At 39.2% G+C, this 24856-nt stretch overlaps 1 protein-coding gene and 1 long non-coding RNA gene across 8 annotated transcripts in view; one reads left to right on the top strand and one right to left on the bottom strand.

Annotated features, from left to right (window-relative positions):
* Positions 1 to 24856, bottom strand: part of DLC1 (DLC1 Rho GTPase activating protein) — a 404379-nt gene that overhangs the window by 60689 nt on the left and 318834 nt on the right. The window lies entirely within an intron of this gene.
* The window catches only part of LOC309619685, a 141156-nt gene continuing 116300 nt past the window's right edge, over positions 1 to 24856 (top strand). The window contains exon 1 of the long non-coding RNA XR_014239157.1: positions 1 to 24856. This exon is cut by the window's right edge and continues 11982 nt beyond it. This is a non-coding gene — a long non-coding RNA (uncharacterized lncRNA).

Below are 24856 nucleotides of genomic sequence, written 5' to 3' on the forward strand. Positions count from 1 at the left end.
AAGGAGCAGATCTACTGATAACTGAGGCTAACGTTTAAATGGCGTTTGCCGGGATCCTCTGTGACTGAGAAAAGGAGGGTGTCAGGGATGTAGCACACCCAATTTAGGTTTCTAGGCCACTAACAGCCAAGCAGGGGCTATAAGGAGAAACTTCAACTAAACCCTGAGTGTGTGTGTTTGTGTGCAGGCGACATGATACATAAATGGGGCACACACATGCTGGCATTTCTTCATAAAGGACTTAAGAGGATTTTGCCTAAAGACCTAACCTTAAGCTTTTAGCCCTGATGCTCTCATTTCTTACTCTTCCAGGCATTTCCTGGACAGCGGACACCCAGTTTGATCAGTAATAATGCGAATAATATTTTTTTATGATGCTGATTGGAAATCTCTCAGCAGAAACAAAGTACAGAAGGCACAGTCTTAATTCCTAGTCTCCTGACAAAGCTTAACTCAGACAAACTTTCAAAGCCCCTCCATTTGCACTTCCTCATTCATATCCCACCCAGGAATCAAGCTCTTTTTTTCCTAGCTTCTTGCTCATATATGAACCCTATTCTTTTCCTTTAATTGCCCTGAAATTCCAAAACAGTGCGACTAGGCTGACCCATTATAGTCTAAGCATTAATAATCGCCTCATTTCCTACTCCCAGAACTCGCTCTGAAACAATCTCTTTCTTTCCTAGGGACAAACTATCTGACTCAACTTCTTCTCTTGCCTCCTAGCCCTTTATTGAGGCGAAGACCAGCTGACCGTTAGTTCGTAAAAATATTCATATTTGTCCTCTCTCCGTCCACTCCTCACCTCATTCTACACAATCTGATCTGTGTCCTCCTTTCCTGGCTCTATGCAGACCCAACTGCAACTTCACTCTCCCCAGACAAACACAGACAACATTAATGTTACTCTAGTGCTCTTTGATGGTGGATGACTTTTTCCTGCATCTTCAGAAAGGCAAAGAGATATGTAAACTCGGTCAGCCTTCCCACCAGCTGGAAGAACATCTGTAAGTAGGAAGGAATGAGATATAAACAAACTTACATCCCGACTGGCTGGGGCTGGAATAAAACCGGTGACTGTGAGGCCAAAGGCTCCATTAACAGTCACCAGGGTCATCGGGCCTCTTGTTTGCACTTGGTTTGGGAAGGCTTGCCTAAGTGAATTACTCGAAAAGTCTGAAATTGAGACTCCATGCTGGTGGTAACCACAACGCTTGTTTATAGAACTCTTCCAAAGGATGTAACAGGCATTTCCCAAGATCTGTCAGCTCTGGGCCAGGATTAGATCAGCCATTTGTCTCTGAAGGGTGTAGTACTGGCCATAAGACCAACACCACCTAAATGTCTTTTGCAGTCTGGGGTGTATACATGTAGGTACAGTTAAGTCCCCTACATATGAACCTTCAAGTTGTGAACTTTCAAAGACGCGAGCGTGCGTTTGCATGTCCAATCATGTAAGTTAGTTCACGTGTCTGGCGTACATTGTCACGTGCGTGCATCCTCTACAAGTGGTTGTGCTTTTGTGTACTGTACTGTACAGTACTGTATAGAGTACAGTAGTACAGTGTCTTTATAGACAGTATTGAATCCAGCAAGGAACGAGAACCTGTGCCATCAATGTCTGGCGTGAGTGAAATTGCAGCTCGACCTCTATCTCCTATTGCTGACGATCCTTCAGCTCTACCATCTCCCACCTCCTCTCCCTCCTCCAGTCAGTAACTCTTCTTGCCTGTTCACTCGATGCCAGCCCCTGTATGCCAGCTGTTGTACTATACTACTGTACTTTTCAAGGTACTGTACTGTAAGATTAAAAATGTTTTCTTTATTTTTTTGTGTTTGTTTTTTATGTATTATTTGTGTGAATAGTATTATAAACCTATTACATCACAGTACTATATAGCCGAATGTGTTAGTTGGGTACTTAGGCTGACTTTGCTGGACTTACGAACAAACTGGACTTACGAACGTGCTCTTGGAACTGAACTCATTTGTATGTAGGGGACTCACTCTGTGTGTGTGTGTGTGTGAGTGTGTGTGTGTGAATATATATCCCCCCAACCCTTTTAGCAGCTTAAGAGAAACATATAGGAAAGACAGGACTGTGGGTTGGGTCTGGGGAGGATCTTCTTTTATTACACACCATCTATTTTCAACAACCATTTTTTTCTTAATTAGAAAAAGTTTAATGAGTGTTTTCTTTTAAAATTCATCTCACCCTAAATGTAATCAAGGAGTCATAACCAAGGAGAACTGGCAGAGAATAATAATTGTAATGGCTTGTCCAGCAGGCCCAATTATTCCTTTAAAGGTATGTTTCTTTCTTCTAATTACATTAGACAGTGATTGGAAGGATGGTAACTAATAATAAGGGTTTCATTGTCTCTCTTTTTTTCTTTGTTGCCCCTACCCTAATGACTTACTATATGGTCCTTTACAAGGAGCTCTGGAGGAGCCCTGGTGTGGAACCCTGGTCATGTGGCTCACTGGGACAGACACGAGATTGTCAGACACAGGACTGGCTGTAAACGAAAGGAGCCTGGGATGGCTTTAATATCCTGTGAGACAGAAGCATGACAGATTAGTGGGGAGCTCCTTCCTTCTCAGGAAACCAGGCCTCTGGCTATAGCTTTGTCTTAGCTCAGGCTTAGATCTTTATAAACACTTTTCCCTGAACTTTAAAGGACCCATGCTTTTCAGTAATAGTTTAATGCCCATGAAACAAAAACTCAGTTAAAGGGTTCAAGCATAAAATTGTATGGAAAGGTCTGATTTCTCAAGATACTTTCTATAAACTCAGACTTCACATCCAGAAAAAGATTTCAATAGCGAAATCTTTTCACTAGAGAAAACGCCAGCCTTAAAAATGCTCGAGCCTTGGTACATGATTTTGAATCTCAATTGTTTTAAAGAAATACAAAAACTTGCTCCATTAAGGACTGGCTGTAGTCAAGGTCCTCTGTTAAGAGTCCTGGATAAGGGATGTTTAAAGATGGAGCAAGGCGGTTGTGAGGTAATAACTAGAATTACAGGGGTTGGAATCATATGATGATGAAATATCCAGGGAAGATGAATTGTAGAGAGGGGAATGTGAATCCTTATAAAACACGGATAAAGATCTGTGGGTATATGTCTGACACAAAAGAAGACTTGAATATATAAAAACAAGCACGTGATATTTACTTGGGGAGACAATATTTACACGTCAGTTCCCCCTTAATTAATCCATCAATTTAATGAAGTACCAATAAAAACAACAACAGTATGTTTTAAGAGTAATGATCACTAATATGTATTGCATGTTATGTCAAGTACTTTGTACTTTCTGAGTGTTTCATTTCTTAAATAGTTCAATCCCTCAATAATCTTATGATTATTCATTTCCTTATTTTATAAATGAAGAATTTAGGCAGAGTTTAAGCAACTTGCCTAAGGTCACACAGCCAGTAAGCAGTAGAACTGAGATTCTTAACCCAAGGGTTCAGGCTCTAGAACTTAACCGTCATCCATACTTTCAAGTCAATGGAATTGAATAGTGAGTCTAGAAATTGACTCAAATACAGGAATTTAGATGGTATTAAATGTAGCACTGCATAACATGGGAGGAAAAGATGGATGATCATTCAATACCTAAAGCTGAGGCACCTAAGTAGTCATCTGGAAACAAATAAAGTTGAACCCTAGCCCACTCTTTACTCCAAAGTATTTTTCAAATGTATCGAAGATTTAAAAATGTAAAATGAAAAGAAAACCATCTGAAGAAAATCCGGGTGACTGAATGACAGGAGTCAGGGGAAGACGTTTAAATTTTATACTATTGGCATTTATTATCCGTTAAAATTAATTACTTTAAAAGAGAAAGAAAAGAAAGTGGTAGGGCTGCCTAACTGTGTGTGTGTGTGTGTGTGTGTGTGTGTGTGTGTGTGTGTGTGTGTGTGGTGTGTATTAATGCTAGTACTATTCAGACCTGCTCCTGAAGGAATAGATCTCTGGAGGTTTACCCAGAAAAAGATGACTGTGTAATAATAAGTAATATTACTTAGTGTAATAATAAGTAATAGTCTTGTGTCTATTACTATGGGATGTTATAGACGGCTCACTTTTTATACTTTCTTATTAATTGAACAGGATGAACTTTTCCTCCAGGTTACTGAATACGGTGTCTGAGTTGCTTTGAGTGAGAGACAGTGCTAGAATTTGAGGCATACTTTGGAGAAGTGCAGTGCCTGTAAAAAGTGGCAATTATGCCAGATTTTCTGCAGTATACATCCTGGTCCCCAAGACGTACTCTCAAACGGCAGATAGTAGTCAGTCATTGCTAACCATGGTTGGCAAGTTTGTGTGCTTTTCCTGACAGGCACTAATCATTCTTTTGGGTTCATTTGCAAGTTTTTCGGATAGAACACAACAATTCTGAGTTTATAAATATATATCCAAAAGAAATGACTCAATAAATTTGATGGGTTTTAATGATGTCTCAAATAAGCCTTAATTAAAGCATCTTTATTTGATGAAGTTACAGGTTGTTCTCAGTAAAGGAAGTGACGGTTTTAATTTGCATGGGATACAGAGGCAGCGGTGAGAAACAAGCTGAACTGTTCCCAGTCAAATATCAGTTTTTAAAAAATCGGATTGATTGTAAGCTCTGATATGAAATGAAATGAATGTTGTATCTTTATTATGCGTAAGAAATGGCTGTATGCAACCACTTGGGGCCTCTTCATCAATTATCTGAAAAGCTGCTGCCATTTTTGCTGTGGGGAATTAGCTGGTAAGAGGAATTTGCTTTAAGCTTATGACCTAATAATAAGGCTTGGAGCTATTTGGGGCACTACACACTCAGGAATTTTCCTTCCCACTCTGTTGCCTTTGTACATTTTCCCTCTGCTGGGAATGTTCTGTTCTCTGCTTTAACATTTTAAAAATTAATTCTTTATTACACAGTTACACATACAGAGTGTGGAAAAAATAAACAATACAAATGATCAACAAAGACAAATATAGAGAAGTAAGCACTATTAATATTTTAATATGTAGATAAGGGAACCCTTTTATATTGTATCAATCTCTTTTTTGCAAATTGAAAAAAAACTTGTGCATATACTACGTGATCCCATTTAGAAAATCAAATATAGAATCGAGTGAACTCAAAAGTGAAACTCCCCCATCATTGAGGTAGCTAATATGGTTATTCAAATAATTTTCTATGCAATTACTAGCATATTTTATATATTCTGTATATATTTACATAAACACATTATTTTTTGTTCACAAATTTCTATGTGAACTGTTCTACAACTTGCTTAAAAATATACATACACATATATACAATGTACATGTCTTCATGTCAATGGATATAGATGTACCCAATTTCTTTAAAGTTTGTATAGAATTCTGCTATATGGCTATATCCTAATCATTTAACTAGCCCTCTGTTGACGACCATCCGTAACGTACTGTATCCAGTTTTTACTGCTACAGCCCTGCTTCAGTAATTATTCCAGTGCTTGTGAGACTATGTGGTTGGACATCAACATTTTTAGTCTTAGAATCTTAAATACTATAATTGTAATGGATGTCCTAGTTTATAAACTATTTCAGTTTTAAACTTTTAATCTACTTATATGTTACAGAAAAAACGTGTTCACCAAAATCAGATATTTTCAATGCTTCAGTAGGTACCCTAAAATATTGTGATAAATGCTTTCAATTAAAGTTAAATATTCTAATATTTGTTTAATAAGTTTCCCTGTATTTTAAATTATGTTGTTTACTGTACTAATTTGTAATTTGAAGGCCCTCATCATAACTTTTTGAAAATCTTGCTAATTTAGGGTTACTCCTTATTTGAGATCTCCTGCTAAATAATACTTATGGATGAAAACTCAATAAAGGTATCATTTAATAGTTCGCATGAGTAATAAAAGAACCCAGGGCTGCAGGTCAGTAGTAATTTTATCTGAATATATTAACTGTAAGCCAAAATCTCTATAATGGAATTTGAAACCTCCTAACTAGTTTTTGCTTGATAAAAATGAAAAATTTTTTTTAACTTATTTGGCTGCAGCGGGTCTTAGTTGCAGCACGTGGGATCTTTCGTTGCGGCACCCGGGCTCAGTAGTTGCAGCACAGGCTTAGTTGCTCTGCGGCATGTGGAATCTTAGTTCCTGGACCAGGGATCGAACCCGCGTCCCCTGCATTGGAAGGTGGATTCTTAACCACCTTCCAAAAAGGAAAGTCCCCCAAAATGAAACATTTTTGAGTAGATGAAATGGAGACTAATCCTGTTTAATTTTTCATTCTGAATCCTAATTTTTAAGATTTTTAAAAAAGTAACATGCTCTCTAGATTTATTCTGAATATGGCATCCCTCATTTTTTGACTTTTCAAATTTGAGAAAATGTAATAATTTACTCTCCTGTTGCTTTGCTTAATCAGCAAGGAGGATCAACTCAGCAATCTAGCAAAGATGTGGCTACAGTATTTAAGATGAATAATCTCTAAAATACAGTACTATTCTTTTCTACTGGAAAGTTAGTTTCAATGAACATATTGTTAAGCTCACTGGTGACCAGCCACTCCAACCCTTACCTCAAGCTGTGTCTGAGAGCAAGTTCCTACCATCAATATGATGCCCCAAAGGCCATCCTGAAGGATCCAAGTTACAGTCACACAAAGGATATTGAGTGCATAGTTTTGTTCTGAATTTCTTCCCACTGTGCCAAATGATTACAAGGTTAGGAGGTTAAAGTGTGCTGGATACACCAGATGCTTTTTATACATTAGGTCTAACTTTGCCTTACATTGTTCTGCCTTGTGAGACGCCCTGAGGAAAACTCTTCTCTTCCTTCCCATCACAGCCTAGAAAAACCCATCAGATATTTTCTCTCGGAAATTCTGACTCTTGAGTCATTGGTGGGCTATGTACTCACACACTTCCCATCCCTTCCTTCCAGGGTTTAATCATAGTTGTTGGTTTGAAGGAGGAAAGGGTGGGTTCCCACATGTATAAACTCTAGAATGAGAGGTTATGAAAAGTCCAAATGTCGCTGTATCTGCTCTGGCTAAAGAGAATGTTTGCAACTCCAAAGTCAGGGATTTTAGGCGAAAGTCTTGCTGAGAGAGCATCCCTGGGCAGGATGCTGCCAGCATGTAATAACTATTACAAGATCTACTCAGGAGCAACCTGATGCTTCTGTCCCTTTGAAAGTGAAAACCTGGCTGAAGTCAATGTGTATTTTCAGAGAATACATTAGGGAGAGAAAGAATAGTTGCCTCCTATTGCCTTTCCGAGGGAATAACTTTTTTTTTCAGGTATGAAGGTTAAACAAAAATGTCAGGATTCACTGCAGTGACTGGAATTTGATTCCGAGACAGGAAGTGTAAACAATTGTGTGAATGTTGTTCACGCAGAACCTTCAGACTGATTTACTGGGAGCTCTTTGGGACTTCTCAGGCATGTCACACTGACCTTACAAACTCAATTCCTAAGTCAGAAGAGGCAGGGTGCTTCTCTGCACTGTTACTTGCAAATTAAGTGCAGTTGCCCACTGCAACTACTTTCCCCGGTTTTGGTAGAAACCATCCAGTAAGTTTGCAACACTTTGACACATTAAGAACTCAGAGACTTAAGACTCTTTGGAGGTAAAAGAAAAAATGAAAACTTACATGCAACTTGAGGAGGTGGGGTTAGAGAAAGTGCATGAGTGGAAAGTGAAATTGATCCTGGAGGAGTGTGGGAAAAGAAAATTCACCACTGAGAAGAAGAACATGTGTTTTTGCAGGACAGCCTGCTAGTAGTTAGCTCCAGAGGGAACAATAGGAATAAGTAGAGCTATAAAACAAAAGTAAAAAAAAAAAAAAAAGAGGAGCCCTTGATTAAAGGTAATTTAGCATTTGAAAAATAACAAAGCATCGGTAGGTAATCACCACATAGCTATTTATTGGCTTCCAAATCATAGGCTAAAGGAGCTTAATCTAGGCAGGCTGAGTGAAGAAAGGTCAGGCCGTCTGTCCCTTCACAAAAATAATATATTACAGGGGCTGTGATCTAAAGAGGGAACTTCAAAAATGATGTTCTGAGCTCTAGAATCTAAATGAGTGACACCGTGACTATATTTAAATTTGAACTAAATGTAAAACCTTGGAGAGTCTCTGGTATACTTTTCACTCAGAGTGGGAACTTAGCTTTTATAATTTTTACTACATTTGGATCACGATGATATTCTTTTTCTTTTCCCACCAGAGCAATTCACATTTTTCCTCTCAACTTTTACTTGTCACACATACTACTTTATATCAAAAATAAAGCAAATTTTTTAAAAAGAAAAATCTCTTACCAGTTTAGTTTGTCCACTAGTTTACAGCAGTAGAATTCTTTGAAACTAGATACCATGGGAATATTTCAGGGTTTAGAACTTGTGCATATAAACCAGCTGGGCTTTGTTGAAAATTTTAAAGCCTTCAAATATTTCACTGAAAGAAACCCAAGATATCTTTTTTTATAGATGTCAAGAGGTCACATTTTTATTGGTTCATCTGTGTGTCATATAAAAAGTCCTCAATATTTTTAACCATAGTAGGTCTCTAGGTTCTCTGCCCAATCACTCCATATCATCAAGAAGGGTTAATTGTGAGTCTAATTTTTGTTAAAATACAGTACTAATTTGTGGAAGCCACATTTAGTCAGACTTGTTCATCTTTCTATTAAAAGGAATGCAAGAGGGCTTCCCTGGTGGCGCAGTGGTTAAGAATCCGCCTGACAATGCAGGGGACATGGGTTCAAGCCCTGGTGCGGGAAGATCCCACATGCCGCGGAGCAACTAAGCCCATGCGCCACAACTACTGAGACTGCGCTCTAGAGCCCACGAGCCACAACTACTGAGCCCGTGTGCCACAACTACGGAAGCTCGTGTGCCTAGAGCCCGTGCTCCACACCGAGAGAAGCCACCGCAATGAGAAGCCCGCGCACCGCAACGAAGAGTAGCCCCCTCTCGCCGCAACTAGAGAAAGCCTGCGCAGCAATGGAGACCCAATACAGCCAAAAATAAATAAATAAAATAAATAAATTTATTTTAAAAAAGAAAGGAATGCAAGAAACAAAAGAAGCAAAATTTTACAGAGCACTTGCTCTTCGTGGAGTAACCAGTTTACACTTCAATTTAGAAACAGTTGTGCTGAAATAATTTACATATTTGGGGGAAATTCATGGTTATTCAGCTAAATCTTTCCCCTAACTTCTCTGTTCTCCATGAAAGCTAAGATGGACATTGTTGTCAGATAGGCAGGTGAGGCTCTGGGTCAGATAAGAGAGGGGGAAATGCATCCCATAATATCAGGTTGTTCTTCCCCAAGTCGAACAGTTTATAGGGGGGGGGATATCTGTGAAGCTTGATGATCCTTCCCATAGTGAAATCTGGAACATTCTAAAAGAAGCTGCATATATACTTATTTTCAGCTATAGCCCTATTTCTCTTCCAATGCCCTCTGTAAGGGTTCTGCACTTAACCTTTATTGCTAGTTCCTATTCACAACCAATACACACACACACACACCACACACCTTTCTGTCTGTCTCATTTTTCTTTAATACCTCTGTATCATAGGGCAGTGATTAGCTTCATTTTATGAAAGCATGACATGAATCCAGGGTCACCTAGCATCGTCAACAGAAATAAGACCAGCACTTAAGAGTCTGAGTTCCAGACCAGGCATGAGTGCCCTGTTCCCCTTGATGAGAGGTGCTACTTCTGGGAACCAGACCTGTATTCATAGAAACAGCTGCAGAATCTAGCAAGGAAATTTATGTAATTAGCGAAGCAGGCAGAGATAGGATTTTTGGCTTCAGATTCAAATTCCACTTCATGATTCCAAGGTGGAGAGTGTTTTGTTATCTACCCATGTGGGACTGATTTCCCTCTTAGGCCTCTAACTCAAATACCAGTACTGTGGCAGGAGCCCAAGAAACTGTAAGAGATCGAGGCAGAAAATTCTCGTGCGTCCAGTCCACGAAGCTTTGGATTCGCAGTTTCAAGTGAAATTCAAGCAAGGGAAGCAAGGCTGAGCACTTCACACTCTTCCCCTTGTTAGGCAGTGGTGTTAGGCTCCCCAGAGGCCCAGGACTGGGTCACTCAGGATGACTCCAGAGCAGTGTCCTTTATCACGGGGTCGGGACTCAGCTGCACAGTCTTGCTTTGAGGTCGTTCTAGGAGTGGGGAAGGGACTTGATTGGCTCTCCTTGTTCTGTGCCCAGACATGAAGCCTGAGAACCCTCTCCCTTGCTTGAGGCACCATGGCCTTCAACATTCCCTCTGTAACCTATAGGCGTATCGCCTCAATTATAAACCCAGACAGGGGCTATCCCCTCCCCACGCCCCCATCCCCTGTCGCCTAAGTAGTTTTCCTTGGGTGAGCTGGCACAGGTTCTGTGGAACAGATCCCACACATGTCCACCGTCTCTCCAGGTGGCATCCAGGGCAATGTCTGCCTCCATCCTGGAGCCCTTGGTGGGTTAGCTGATGCATGGTCCTTGGAATGTTCTTCCAATTGGTGTGTGAATCTGAAGGGCAAATAGCAAAGAGGAAGAAAGGATGGGACATGGGGGAGGAGTGGAAACCTAGCAAGAAAAGGGGAAAGGGGAGGACCACAAGCACTGTAGTGCCAGCTTTAAGTCATGAACCTTTGAGTCATAAAGAATTACTGATGAGTGGACCAAATGCTGTTCGACTCAGAGAGTATTCCAGTACCTGTCCCAGCTTGACTTAAAACCTTGACGTGAGGGACTTCCCTGGTGGCTCACTGGTTAAGAATCCACCTGCCAATGCAGCGGACATGGGTTCAAGCCCTGGTCCGGGAAGATCCCACATGCCGCAGAGCAACTAAGCCCGTGCGCCACAACTACTGAGCCCGCATGCTACAACTGTTGAAGCCTGAACGCCTAGAGCCCGCGCTCTGCAACAAGAGAAGCCACAGCAATGAGAAACCTGCGCACTGCAACAAAGAGTAGCCCTCCTTCGCTACAACTAGAGAAAGACTGCGTGCAGCAGCGAAGACCCAACACAGCCAAAAATAAATAAATAAAGTCTATTTAAAAAAAAACAAAAAACGACGTGTTTCTCATCATCTGCACATGGCTTTCGGGGTGCTGCCCTCCTGGACTTGGTGGCTAGGCGGTCTCATCTCCATTTCACCTCACTCAGAGGGCGAGGGCCCTGGACCCATCTCCCTACTTTCTACCTCTTTTCCTCTCTCTCTCTTATTTGGCATCGCCTAAACCTCCAGAATGATTTGGCTTTGAAACCACACAAAGCTTACTGCATACTCTAACTCTCTGTCAAAAGAGAGGACTTTTATCAGGGAGGAGAGAGGAGAGGTAATGATTGTCAATGCCCCTCCTGTTTTGGGGAAACACTATGTGAAGGAGGAGGTGGTGATCAGCATCTGGGGTGTTGGCAGTGGGGGAGATAACACTATAAGAGACTATTCTCTATCTAACCTAACCTAATCTAGTCTCTCCTCACCTCAAAGGTACCACCTATGTGTACATGAAACAGAACTGAAACCTCGATGAATACATTTATTCACAATACTAACATAAATAGCTACAACAACAACAAAGCTAGAAATTGTAAGAGCAGTCTTCAATGGAGTACAGAGGGGTGGGGATCTTTTAGGATAACCTGTGCGGGCTTTTTCAAAGAAGAGTCCTGATCCTGATCCTAAATTATCCCACACTCCCCATATCTGCTGCTTCTGGAGTGAGACTGACTGGTTTGTGTGCCTCTGTCACTTACGGAAATGTGTCACATCCCTTAGAGAGAACAGCCCCTGGCCGGATCCCTTCTGAGATACAGAACACATAGAACAATAGAACGGAATGGGGACCCACATTAGGAGCCTCGCACTTCATGTAAAAGGTCCATAAATCAATGTCTGTAGTATTTACAGACTGAAGGGACAAACTATTTCATTCTGATATGTACCCTGTTATTAAAATACAGGTAGATGCTTTCGTGATGAATAAAACACAAACTCATTTCAAAGTGTACTAAATTTATAGCAGCTTTTTTTTGGTACCACATTTCAATCAACAGGAAATAAAAGGAAAGATAAAATTCTGCAGGTATTTACAAAAGTTTTTCCCTTTAATAAAGAATGTATATCTGAAAGGTTAGGAAGCAAGACTAAAGAGTGCCTGCCTAGATAAGGGAGACTTCTGATAAAAGAAACACTGTCATTACTGTTACTGGAATAGCTTTACTGCTTAATAGAAACATCATAAGAAGGACGTCAGGAAAAGATAAACAAGTGTAGGGCCCTGGCAGAGGAACTGAAACAATTCTGGAGATTGAAGAGTATCAAAGTTAAAGCAATTATTATCTTGGCAACTAAATGTTGGTAGATTATAGTTTTACATAACTGGGTTTGGGGATGCTTAAATGCTTATCAAATTGGCAGAAGATCTCTCTCAGAGCCATTGTCTGCACTGGTGTGTGAGGTTGACACCACATAGCCTCCCTAAGTAAGACTGAGCCTCCCTAAGTCATAACCAGATATTATTAGTAGTACAGGCATACTCATTACGTGCATACACAAATAGCTGACGGACAGCCAGGTAGCGTATGATTTTAGACCCAACCCTATATGTGTGTTACCTGGCTAGTAGTCAACTGAAGCCCATCCTTTTTTACCACACTTCCCTAATATAACTTAAAATTGCAATATAACACAAATATTAATTCATACCTTTATAGCACATTTTACCTGCATTCTATTAGTATTGGATTGTTTGATTGGTGAATTGCATGATTAGCTGATCAACTTTGGGAGAAAGGAACATAATTCACTTTGTGTTCAGCACCACCTGCGAGACCTCCCAGAAAGTACCCAGGACCAAGAAATGATTCTGAAAATGAATGGCAAGCTCCTTAGTCTAGGGTTGGCAGACATTAAGGCGGAGGAAAAGTGGCTCCTCCAATCTCATGTAAGGGATTAATTCAGCCAGATGAACAAAGTGCCTGTGGCAGCACCAACTGGGATGGTTCTGCCCCTTGTGTGTGTGGAGCGGGGTAGGGAGGTCATGGGTGGTGGTGCATTGTGGTGGGTGAAATAGTGGGAAGCAGAGGAAAGGTTCTTACTGCTTCTAGAACAAGGTGGCTAAAAGTATTCAGTAGGCAGTCTGGGGAGAAGGAGCTAGCAAGATCAGGATGGTATTCATCATCTCAGTGTGGTGAGATAATATTCATCCAATCACAGCAATTGGGCTGGTCTTTGGGCATTATGGCCCCACCTCTTCCCTTGGTTTCTTAGCACCTTCCTGTGACATCTCACCTCCTGATGTTCCCTTTGAAGACTTTCTGTGGCATTGACTTTAACCCAATCTTATCTCTATGAAAATGTTAACTGGGGACCATAGGTATGGGACACAGGGTGCAGCTTGGTCTAAAAACTTCACCCCTCTGGAGCTAGCAAGGCATACCTGGAGCAGACCCTCATACACCAGGAGAAAACTCTTCTCATAATTACATTTTATTCCAGAGACTTCTCCTTCAAAGATTTTGCAAATGTTCTACAAAGAAACTTGACTGTGTTGGACCAGGACTAAAATTGTTTGTCGGCTTGGGTAATTCGGTAGAATAACTTGTAAAACTATATTAGTGAAGAGGGAGCTATGATGACTGTGAAATTAAATCCAAACCTGAAGAGATTGTGAGCTGGGATTTTCCACTTCCTGGTGGGTTTTGCTGTGTTTTGTGAGCACAAGTTTACGCGCATGTGATAGCCCTGGAGATCAGTAAGGACGCTATCAGAACAGGTAAGTTGCAGAATGGAGACAGAGCTGGTTCTGGGATTGGTTCTCAAGTTGTTTTCTCTTTATAGTCGAGCTGCAAGATAAAATTCAGGATGCCTAGTGGCACTGGAATTTCAGATTCATATCAAGTAATTTTTTAGCATAAGTATGTTCCATGTGATATTTGGGATATACTTATACTAACCCCCCCCCCCAAACTTCATTGTTTATCTGAAATCCAAATTTCACTGTGTGTTTGGTATCTTTATTTGCTAGATCTAGCAACGTTACTTTATACTGTGGTCTTAATGGATTCTCAATGTTAAGTTAAAAAAAGTAGACGAAAGAAAGATAAGTGGCCTCATTCAGAGGGCAAAGAACTTGAAGTGGTTTGGGCATGATGCACTGAAAAGGCAGCTGCTAGATAAACAGCATATGGACTGAGAAACAGTATTTCCATATTTCCAGAGAGATTCTGACCTTGTCACAAAGTACTCCAGTTCTGAGCACTTAGTTTCAACTACCAGCTAGTGGTCTCTCTCTGAATGTTCTGTTGGCACTTCTAACACAGCACTGTTAGTTGTGAAGGTGGAAGCAGGGCCAGGATTTCTGTTTGCCGTGGCTCTTTTGGAAGGAAAGACTTGGCCTGGATCCCTGAAACTTAAACAGCTGCTACTTCAGCTACATTTTCCTGAAGAGTATAGCCAAAGCAATGGAAGCTCCAGTGAAAACATTAGCCTCCATACTTCCGTGGATTCCCGTACCCTGGCGAAATGGGCTGACCACACATGGGTGGCAGCGATTCTCTTTCCACTCAGTGTTGTGGCCTTGACTAGAAGTAGGGTGAATGGCCTCCTTGGGTCCATTTCCTTAAGCACACATCGTTATATTGGCTCATCTGGGTCACTCAGATGGTTAGAGGAGTTCAGAAAGCAAACCCAGGAAAAAGTGTTTAATCCAGGTCCGCTGCTATTACGCCCCCTAGTGGTATAGCCAGATACTATATCACTAATTATGCCACTGAGTCAGGGCAATTTCCTTAGAGGTGGGAAGGGGGCTGTGGAGATTGTGAAGACGTTGTATCTCTGCATCTTAAAATGTATGGCCAAATAATATATTCTTAACTAAACTTACCATCTTTCCTCTCAGTCTTTCCTTAACGGCATGATATCATCCAAGTCACACAGGCTCAGAGCCCTGGCATCTTTTTTGACCACCTACCCCTGCATGTTATTCTCTTCCCGCACAGCTGACGAGTTATTAAACCCAACACATTTTATCTCTGCAGTGCATCTCCCATTGTTATTGCTACTACCCTCATTCAGGCCATCATTACTTTTCACCAGGACCATTGACGATTAACTAGTCTCCTTGTATCTTATTTCTCTCTCTTTTAAGTCATCTTATTCGAACTGATTAAATAAGCCAACTTTAGACTGCTGACTAATTTTTCTCAAACACACCTCTGATTATGAGCTTGGCTATTTAAAGTCCTCCAGAGACTCCCCATCTCATACTAAGTCCACCTATGGAAGAGGAAGCAGGTGGGGGATGACAGGTGAGTTCAGGGGCTACTGGGAATTTGCTGCCCTGTGGCCCTTGAGAGAATTCCTTATTTGTCAGAGCTGGCAGGAAAGCAGGCAGCCTTCCTGAGCCATGAATCCACTTCCATATGATGAAAATGAAGAGAGTTAGGGAAATTTTGTCCAGTTCATCTCCTTTGAAAGGAAACAAAACCCCGAAAATGGATTGAATTCTGAACGAACAATCAGAAGGCTCCAAGTGAGCTAACTACACAACCAGAGGAAATGAACAGAAGACCTTTTCTAGTGGAAGGAATCTGTGTACATTCTAGGGTAAACACTCAGCAAGAAGATAATTCGGAAAATGGTTACAAAGGGAGTTAAGCGGGTAAAAGGTACAAAAGCTGACAGAAGCAGACTTTGTTAAACCGACCTTTGTCTTAACATTTCCTATGTTCTTAAGTCTAATTGGTCGAGACTTTTTCTGAAAGGTTGCAAGGGAATTTAATCTTTATGTTAGGGATTTGGGGACTCTTTAGTAAGCGACTCTGATTACACAGAATTACATATATTATGTGTGTGACCTGGACCATAGCTCCCCTTGGATTTACCTGGAGTTCTTACACTCATTTCCCTGAGGATTACGGATTAAAACTGAATGGCTTCTCAGTGGGGAAAGTTGGGTATTTTATTTAATGGGTCTTGGCTCTGTTATTCGTGGCCTAATTGATGATGCCTGAAATCAGTGTCCAGCTCCCGAGGAGAGCACAGCTTTTCACGTGAGCCTTGCTATGTGAGAACTCACCATGGCAGCTACGAAAATCATTTTCTAATAACAACTGCCATTGGATCAGTGACTTAACTACAGAGGAACCCCACAAAACGGTATTTCTTGGGTCCAACAGTCCTGCATACGGCATCACCTGCATGGATTATTTTAGCTGTTAAATCTCCAACTGGGCATTTCATAAAACCATGATTTAAAACAAAAGCAAAAATTAAACTTATTTTTAGACCACTCAATCAAACAATCTGGTCTTCTATGACTCACAATATATCACTGAGTACCATTTACTTAGTCCATGCAGAATCTTATTTTGTTTTCTAAAAGAAATATAACAAATCCAAATTTTCTCTTCATTTTTTCTGCTTTAAGGGAAATTAAGCTTCTGAAAACGAGGATCAGGCTAGAAGTTGTCACAGAAAAGGCCTCTCTATGCCACAGTGACAACATTTCTAGTGTTGCTGCCGCACTGGACTCAATCTCCATTTCTTATTTCTTAGAGCTCACATCTAAGACAAAAACTCTGTCATTAAGGCTTTTCTTAAAAAAGCAAAGCAGCACAAATAGTTTTTAGCTTAGAGTTGCTCCTCTATAAGAAAATTTACTCATATGAATATTAGATGGCTTTCCAAAATTCCAATGGTTGGCCAAGCCAATATTATTTCCCCGGTGAAACTCTTCTTCTCAGAGGTCTAATCTGCATGTAGATATTGTCCCAGATACACTTCAATTCATTGTATCATCAGGTGCCAGATAGGAAAATCTAACAGAGTTTTAAAAAATCTCTTTTACCCCCAACAGCAGCATGATACCATTCCTATCGTCCCTGTCATGACAATAAATGAGACAAGTCTTCGAAATTGATTTTTATGCTAAAAATACATAGATTAACGGTCAGGATATTATTGCCAATCAGGAAAGGGAGGGGAGAGGAACAGAGGAACCTCAAAGGAAAGGAAAAGACACAGTATCTTTTGTCTTTTGTTCTGAGATGGAAATAAACCTTCTCCAGTCTTGATAAGCCTCCTTTTGATCTTCCTCTCGGAATAAGGAGAGGTAAACAACTGGATGTTTTACATTTGCTTTTATAATTCAAAGTGAAGTCCACACCAAACCAACTGTTGGTGGGCATTATTTACGCCAGTGACCTTCTCGTTGTTCTATCTATCTGCTTTCCTAAGGACCCTCCCCAGACTTCCACAGCAGTCAGGAAATGGACTTGATGATTAGAGGGCTGCTTTTCCTGATGGCGACCCTGCAGTTATGACTGCTGGATGGAAGACTCTAATTTATTGTCATAATGTTAGGGGGAGCTCATACTCCTCTTCGCATTGCAGCAAAGGTCATGGGTATAGGAAATAGGATTTAGAATTTTCTGTGAAGTTTATTATTAGTCCAGAAATAGTACATAGGCAAATATCTTTTTTTTTTAAGTCTTTATTGAAGTTGTTACAATATTGCTTCTGTTTTAATGTTTTATTTTTTTTTTGTTGCAAGGCATGTGTGATCTTAGCTCCCCAACTAGGATTAAACCTGCACCCCCTGCATTGGAAGGCAAAGTCTTAACCACTGGACCCCCAGGGAAGTCCTGGCATATATCCTTATCTTCATCATTTTATGGGTAAGAAGGAAATGTGACATGTAGTACTTGGACATTTGGGGGCTTTACTTCTAGATAGCTCAAGGTTAGAACCTAACAACACTGCTCATTTTTAAGTTTTGATGTGTTTGTTTCTCATAGATCAACGACATCCAATGAGACATTGTTTTCAGAATATTTATGTTTTAATATCTAAGAACTAGAAAGAAAAGCAGTGGAATGTAATACTTTTTTTTTTTTTTTTGCTTTGCAGTTTGGATATATAGGGATTTAAACCTTGGCTCTGTTGTTGAATTACTTATGAGAACTTTGGCAAATTACTTAATCCCCCAGAGTTGAGTGTTTTTGTAAAATGGGGAAATAATCACTACCTTGTAGGGTTTATTGCTTTTAAATTGAGAGCTAATATGTGTAAAATACCTTGGAATATTGCCTGGTTTTTAGTAGAAATGCAGTAATGAATAGCTCTTCTTACTAATAAAAATCACAACTGGTCAGGTGTCAGAGTACCTAGGTTTCAGTCCCTACTTGGGTCCTAGAACTTGCTTGTGGCTTTGGTCAAGTCTTAACCTATGGAACCTCAGTTGCCTTCTCTGAAAAAAGAAAGCGGTGGTCTAAATCAGGATTTTTTTTTTAAAGCCTGTTGTTATTATTGCCTTTCACCAAATTCTCCAAGAGATTAAGAACATGGAAGAACATTACATGATTTAGATAACTTAAGCACTGAAATCCTGTGATTTATGCAATAAAGCTGATTTCAATAAATTGAAAGCTGATTTCAATAAAGCTTATTTAGCATAAAATTTTAATTTTTGCTAATTGTTGTTAGGCCATGCCATGCTAGACAAGGCTATTGATGTATATAAAATTCTTTAGAGATAAAAGATATGATAGATGCATTTCTACATGTTCCCTAATATTTGAAGAGCCAACGGTTCTCAGATGATGAGTCAAACATAGTAGAATGTCTCGTTTAAAACGTAGTCATAGTCACTGGGAAGAAATTTTATTAAACGGTCTTTCACAGTTAGAAATCAATAGAAGTCTTATATGACTTGAGAGTTAGTAAGATGTAAATGGACATGTACTATTGATTCCAGAAGACCGCTTTGAAAATATTTCTACATCTTAGAGAACGCATGGGCTAACTATTTTGCAGACATCTAATGCTAGAGGAAACCATCATTTAGAGTGTCTGTGAAAAACAATGTAGCCTAGAGGTTTTAGCCTACAGGCCCAACCTTTCATATACCGCTCAAGAGGAGTGAGATCCACAGGAGACCACATTGTGGCTGATGGTCCCCTACAGCTCCCAAATTCTGTGACGTACAAAATACAACTCACTTAGTGTTTAACAGAGCATGTTAATTTCACTGTCATTTACTGGTTATTAGAACATGCTATGGGTAGCTATCTCAGAAGCTGCTGAAACAGTGGGAGAAAGTAAATTGCTAAGCTTATCAAAGATTTAGAAATCCTTCAATGGTGTAGGATGAAAAAGCGAATACCCTTCCCCCCTCTAGTTACAATTGAGGATGAAGGCAAGAAAGGAAGAAATAAGGAGCTGCTATGAAATTATCATCTCTTCCCAAAAGGGTTTTTATGAAGGACTAAGTGAAAATTTCCAGAATGGTATGATTTATGCCATTTAGGTTGAACTAACCTAGGTTTATTCTTATTCTCAATTCATGTGATTTTTAAAAAGTTTCTAATAGATGTGAAGTCCGTGGGGACTGAGCATTCACTGAGCTTTCACAGGTGCTCCATTTCCTCTTCAAACATCATTCACATACTGGAGAAAGCGGGTTTCTATGTAAGGTCTAGCACAGAACATCTAATTAAGTCCTTCCAAAGGGCACTGCTAAAGATTACTTTCAGGCTCAAATCCCTTGAGGGAAGTCAGTGTTTCTAGCAAAGGTGATGCTCTAGATGAGGACTTTTTGTGGACGAGAGAAAGGAAGAAGTTTGGATCCAAAGTGAATTCCTAATGAATCCTACTGCTGCAGCTAGAGTGATGGCTGACCTTAGGAGACAGCTTACATCCACCATAGAGCAGAACTCAGAATTAGTTTACGGGCTCAGGAGTAAGTCTGAGATCAGTAAGTCTATATGCAATCACCCCGATAAAAAAGCTGATCCTAATAACATCAACCCAATAGGAAAAATAATTATGCTTCATCTATATGGCACCATGCTTCTGAGAAAAATGTATTTTTTATAGACATCATTTGGGGGTGCTATTTGTATATCTAATTTATAGAGTCTGGGGAGTTAAAGATGTAATTATTTATTTTAAGAGTTAAGTTCTTAGCCTTGTAAGACACTTACACAAATATTTCAGTAATACACTTTCAACCTCACTAACAGACCCGGACAGAGTGTGGCCAGCGGATCCTTAAACCAAAATTCCTGCTAGGAAAGTATTTGAATCAGAGAAACTGAAGGAAGGAAATCAACAGTTACTTAGTACCTAGTATGTTCCAAACACAAAGGGCTGGGGTTTTTTAACATTTTGTAGCTCATTTATTCCTCACATTTAATCATTTCCTGTGAGATAAGTAGTAGTATTTTAGTATTATTTTTATAGTAGGATTAAATGAGGTCATATGTATAAAGAATTTAGATCTGGCTTGGAAAATAGCAATTCCTCAATAAATGTCAACCATTATTATGATTCTCTTTTATAGATGATGCAATTTAGACTCAGTTTATTTTAGAGACTTCCCCAACTCACATAGTTAACAAGTGACAAAACAGGGATTTGAACCTGCCTCACTTCAGTTGGTCAGGAATAGGTACTATTTTGAGCAAACTTCTGATATAGATTTATTTATATTTTATTTTTGGCTGCGTTGGGTCTCGCTGGCAAGCGGGGGCTACTCTTCATTGTGGTGCATGGCCTTCTCAATGCGGTGGCTTCTCTTGTTGTGGAGCACGGGCTCTAGGTGCGCAGGCTTCAGTAGTTGCGGCATGTGGGCTCAGTAGTTGTGGCTCACAGGCTTAGTTGCTCTGCGGCACGTGGGATCTTCCTGGACCAGGGCTCGAACCCGTGTCCCCTGCATTGGCCAGGGGACACTTAACCACTGTGCCACCAGGGAAGTCCTGATATAGATTTGTATGGTTGTTCAAAAATCAGAAAATGTAAGTTCTATTCTTTGGTAGCTTAACTGATCTAACAGGAGTTTCCTAATCCCCTATCAAAAGGAACACAGGAATCAGCTACCAGAATCATCCAGAGACAGCAAAATTCAATTTAACAAACCCCAGATTACTTTCATCCTGAGTTCAGTTTCTCTTGTTAATTTCTTCTACTTCTCTAACTTTGTCAAATTGACGTTGCTGCTTCTCTGATTTCAGACCCTCACCAGGTCACACAAAAGCCATTAATCTATATACAATGTTTCCTTTTCTCTATATGTTTAGTGATCATTGATACTAAACATTTCTTCCCAGCACAGTTAGGATGATTGTTTTGAAATGTTCTGAACTTTGAATAAACACACACATTTGAAAAATCAACATATTTTTGAAAGATGCATTCTGGAATTGTCTTGAATATATCAAAGCGAACAAGGATTTGAGCCCTATTTTTAAAAGTCCCCATCAGAGGTTTGGCTTCGTGCAAACCGGTGGGGGAACCTCTTTCTGGACACACTCCATTATTCCCTCAGAGCTCATGTGGGATGGGAATTTAAGCACTTCACAGTGGTCTCCTTTTTCAGACCACTCTGATTACTTAACTTTTGGTGCTTCTAAAGAAACCAAATAACATTTCTTTTTCTTTCTTCTGTCTGTCTCTCTCTCTCTCTTTTTTTTTTTTAAGCTACTGGATTAAGGATAGAACTATTTAGTATATTGAATTTAAAGTACATATGAGACTAGAGATTTGGAATGATTTGAGAATTAGAATGCATTTTGGAACCTGTATTCATTTAGCTGGTCCATGTCTCCACCAAATGTTAAACCATAAATAAAGTCCACTTTTTCTAATTTAAACATTGCAGACAGATGTTTAAGTGCTTATCTTCAACCTTTAACCATCTGCCCACACTCTCACTTCTCTGTTTTATAAACACGCATTTTAAAAAGGTCAACATATGTGTGAAATAATTATAGACTCACAAGAAGTTGCAAAAATAGTTACAAACATCACTCAGCTTTTCACAATGTGCATTATCAAAACCAGGAAATTGATTGGCCTAATACAATTAACTAGACTACAGACTTTAGTCAAATTTCACAATTTTTGCATACCCTCATTTAAAAAAAAGTCTTTGTGTGTAATTCTATGACCCTTCATCACATATATGTATAGATTCCTATAACCATCACCACAATCAAGATACACCACTGTTCTGTCACAAGGGAATTCTCTCCTGCTGCTCCTTGAAAGCCACACCTTCCCTCCTCTTTCCTAACCCCTGCAAGCACTTATCTAGTCCCCATTTCTATAATTTTGTCTTTCCACAGAATGTTATATACATGGAGTCATACAGTTTGTATTGCTTTTTCATTATGAATAGAGAATAAACTTAGCCATTTTTTAGAGATGAATCTGTAAAACTCAAACTTCACTGGATCTTATTTTGTTAAATTATATTTCTAGCTTTCTGCTTTGTTTTTCTGGATACAGATTTTCTTATTGTATTTCATAAAAAGTAAAATATATTACAGTCAGGTTAGGACCTGGTTTGGTTATGGCTTCTGAAGCAAGATTTTAATATGCTTTTCATTTGTTCTCCATTTCCTCTAGGGGAAAAAAAAAATGGAACAAGAAGTTTTAAATTGCCAAGAGAAGGATGACAATTGCCTACATATAAGAACTTTCTTTGTTATAGAAAAGACGGCTGTGGTAGGAAGATTAATGCCTCCCTCCTCCCCTACCTCCAATTCCATGTCCTAATCCTAGGAACCTATGAAAATGTTATGTTACTTGGCAACAGAGAATTAAACTACAGATAGAAGTAAGTTTGCTAATCTGTTGATCTTCAAAGGGGGACATTATCCTGGATTATCCAGGTGGGCCCAGTGTAATCACCAGGGTCCTTACATTCAAGGGAGATAGAAGGTTGGAAAGATGCAATATGAGAAGAGCTCGCTGGCTGCTGCTGGCTTTGAAGATGAAGAAAGGAGCCATGAGCTAACCAATGTGGGGCAGCCTCTAGAAGCTGGGAAATGCAAGGATTCTCCCCTCGAGCCTCCAGGAAGGAATGCAGCCCTGCCAACACCTTGAATGGGGCCCAGTGAGACCCCTTTTGGACTTCTGCTTTCTAGAACTATAAGATGATAAATTTGTGTTTTTGAAAGTTTGTGGTAATTTTTTATACAAATAATAAATTCATTTTGTTTTGAGTCCTAGAAATATTAAGTAATGTGAAGTTAGAAAACTAACACGATGGTCAACCTTAAAACAATTAGAGGAGACATTTTGTACAAATATTTCTCCATGATCTTTAAGAACAGAATAAAATTTTGCCTGTTTAGACTGGTGGTGAGTTTGCATAGGGAGTTATATCAATTATCGTTCAATAACCTATAATGGAATGTAGGCTGCAAAAATACTGAATCACTATGCTATACACCTGAAACTAACACAATATTGTAAATCAACTATACTTCAATAAAAAAATCTATTTCCTGCAAAAATGAATTCCTATTTGAACCACTAAGACAATAAACATTTCTATTGTGTCAGTGCACTTTTGCTGTGTATGTGCATTTATACACATATATAAATAAATGAATATATGATTTCATATGTGAAGTATGCATACGTATGCATACAATGTTGTTATTTTTATTTTTAAATTAGACAGAACAACTTTCCAAAGTGAAAGAGCATACCCCTGCGCCAATTTTCAGAGGACAGGTATGTATGTAAGAGACATTGGTAGAACCCAGGAAAAGCATTAAATAGTAGTTCAAGTAAAAATACCAAAAATGGGGAAGAGTTACCGCCTCAGCATATTAATGAGTATCAGAAATAAAATATTTTGAAACTTATTATGGAAAAATTCAAACATAAACAAAAACAGAGAAAAATAACATAATCACTTTCTATGTACCAAGCAGTCAGCTTTAACAATGATCAATCAATTCACTGTCAGTCTTGTTTTGTCCAAACCCCGCTCACTCCATCCCAACTTGAATGGCTTATTGTGAAGTAAACCCCAAACTTCACATCATTTCATCCATAAGTATTTCAGAATGTATCTCTAAAAGCTAAATTTAAGTTTTAAAAAACTTAACAATAATCACACCTAAAATATTTAATGATAGTTTATCATAATATCTATTAAATGTTCAAATTTCTTAACTCTCCCACAATTTTTAAATTTTATTTTTTACCATTGAGTATCAGACTGGGACAAAATATTTTTATGTGACAATAATATATTAGACATTGAGTCTACTGACTCTGAGGGTTTCAAGTCTAAATTTTGTCTTAGGAACGAATTTTGTTGGATACTTGGGTTGCATGAAACTTCATAATATATTTCCCACCTTTCCTGTTATTCTCTGAAAGTGTTTTTATAAGAAGAGCTGGATAGTGGATGATATTGCCATTAAATCTTCTATGTATCATCTGTTAACTTTGAGAAGTAAAAATTTTCATTGTCTTCATAATTAAAAGAACTATAAAGAACTAAAATGCACATTTAAGTTATTTAAATATAGCAGCTCTCAGCAAACGGAGTGTATTGCTTATAGAATTTAGTAAGTGCAATAGTCTCTAACCATACTTCCCTCAAATTCCTGCATGAGAGATGTGGTAACACACTCGAGGTTTAGAGGCTTATTGGTATATAAATTACAAAGCAATCACTCTTTCAAATGGAATTTGAAGGAAATAATGCACAGTGATAGCAAGGGCTGCAAATGAAATTGTGGTGGTCTAGGGCAAAAGTGCCAACATTCCTGTCCACTTTGCTATTTCATATTTCATATGTTTTTCCAATCATTAGTGTAACCAGGAGAAATTCTGGTTCTTGGACTGAGGATCATGTAAAAACCACGTGCTATTTCTGGACAGAATGGAAAATGCAGAATCACAGTGGAACTACTCCAATTTAATATCTGTAAGATAGATTTATAGTAGTGAAATTAACTTATTCCTTCTCTAATTTCCTCCCTACTATTTGCTGGAAATTTGAGTTAGTCAAA

This window comes from Balaenoptera borealis (assembly GCF_965194805.1).
Source record: "Balaenoptera borealis genome assembly, chromosome: 21".
NCBI lineage: Eukaryota > Metazoa > Chordata > Mammalia > Artiodactyla > Balaenopteridae > Balaenoptera > Balaenoptera borealis.